The following is a 1,600-nucleotide window of genomic DNA, read 5'->3' as shown; positions in this document are numbered from 1 at the left end:
CAAAAAGGAAAAAAATTTGAAAGTCAAGTGTTGAAATTTAGAAAGAAATAAGACATATTTACATCACAGGGGAAATACCATGACCACGAAGGTGGTTTTCCCGGGGCGAGGCTGATCCATCGCACTCCGAATGGGTGGACCCCTGTGATTTACCCAAATGGGGGGAACTCAACTGCATAGTTTGTGACAGTCGGAGACTGTTCGCTCTCTTCCCTGACAGGAAAAAGAAAGAAATCTGACAATTTTCCAAGGCATAGAAATGATGCTCACTCCATATTATAAACTATATGATGAAGAGAAAGCAAACATTCTTCCAATTGCCCTTGATGATATTTTTAATGAAGAAATAAAAATTATAATTCTACATGTTTTTAATGTTTTAAGTTACAGTGCATTAAATAAATACTAGTTTTACTTTGTATACATTTATAACCAACAGTAAGAAAGTTTTATCCCACTTGCCTCTCCCTAATCCCAGCCCTTCTCGTTAAGACACTGATGACCACCCATGTCCCCGCTGACACATTACCTGCCTGTTCCTTTGATAGTCATGGCTCTCTTGTCATCTCCTCTGGTCCAGCTGCCTGTGTTGTCATCTCTGTAAGCTGAACTGAGATTCCCCTGAAACCAGACTAGGCCACCCATACGTCACCAGCTGTGCAGTGCACAGGTGCACCACATCGAAAGAGATGCCATTTCCATTGCAGCCATCATAGATGAAGGCTGTTTCCCTTTGTTCTAATTTTTATGAAACTCTATGGATAAACAGTGACTCCATGACTTGTAAGACTGAGTCCTGAACTGCAATGCATATTTAACCTGTCTTAGCCAGAAAGTGCTACCTTCTAAGATGGAAATATGGGATGTCTGCTAGCCCTCATCTTAAGCAGACAGTCCTCTTTCTGCATGGTAGTATGGCCATAGAAATGACTGTGTAAGCTGGAAGGGTTCAATGTGAGCTAACTAATCAATGGGGAAAGTTACAATTTTCCTATGACCTCAGGATCAGATCTTGTCTTCTTTTCAATTTTTGATATTTTATCATACTTTTTATTGCCTTAATTTTGATTTCTAAAAATATTGCAATAAAATGTATTTAGTTTGATGAGTTTTTTGGTATCCTCTCTGGAAGTTTGTTCTCAGGTAAGTGATACATTGACCTCACCTTATTTCCTACCTTAGAATTTCATGAGGCAACTTCATATGTGTACCTGCTGATTCACTCTAAAAAGCACGGGCACTAGGGCAGCCAGGTATTAGAGAATTCTGATTACTTTTTTCTAATGTTCTTTATTGCTATGAATCTAAAATATAGCCTCGGCTGGTGTAGCTCAGTGGATTGAGCGCAGGCCTGCGAACCACACGATCACAGTTTGATTCCCAGTCAGGGCACATGCCTGGGTTGCAGGCCAGTTCCCTGCAGGGAACGCACGAAAGGCAACCATACATTGATGTTTCTCTCCCTCTCTCCTTCCTTCCTCTCTAAAGATAAATAAATAAAATATTAAAAAAATAAAATATAGACAGTGTTCATGGTTCAGTTTTTGCCATGAATTATAGGAAACTGTATTTGTTTCTGAGTATCTTTCACAATTTGAGC

General features: G+C 39.6%; 1 non-coding gene across 1 annotated transcript; it reads left to right on the top strand.

Moving 5' to 3' along the window:
- The first annotated feature begins 54 nt into the window (after positions 1 to 54).
- Positions 55 to 212, top strand: LOC119002100 (U1 spliceosomal RNA). The gene has a single exon (XR_005069680.1). It is a non-coding gene; the product is annotated as a U1 spliceosomal RNA (small nuclear RNA).
- Positions 213 to 1,600: the final 1,388 nt, after the last annotated feature.

Source organism: Sturnira hondurensis, unplaced genomic scaffold (genome assembly GCF_014824575.4).
Source record: "Sturnira hondurensis isolate 20B ecotype Veracruz unplaced genomic scaffold, ASM1482457v3 Scaffold0017411, whole genome shotgun sequence".
NCBI classification, from domain to species: domain Eukaryota; kingdom Metazoa; phylum Chordata; class Mammalia; order Chiroptera; family Phyllostomidae; genus Sturnira; species Sturnira hondurensis.
This window is presented reverse-complemented; position numbering and strand designations above follow the sequence as displayed.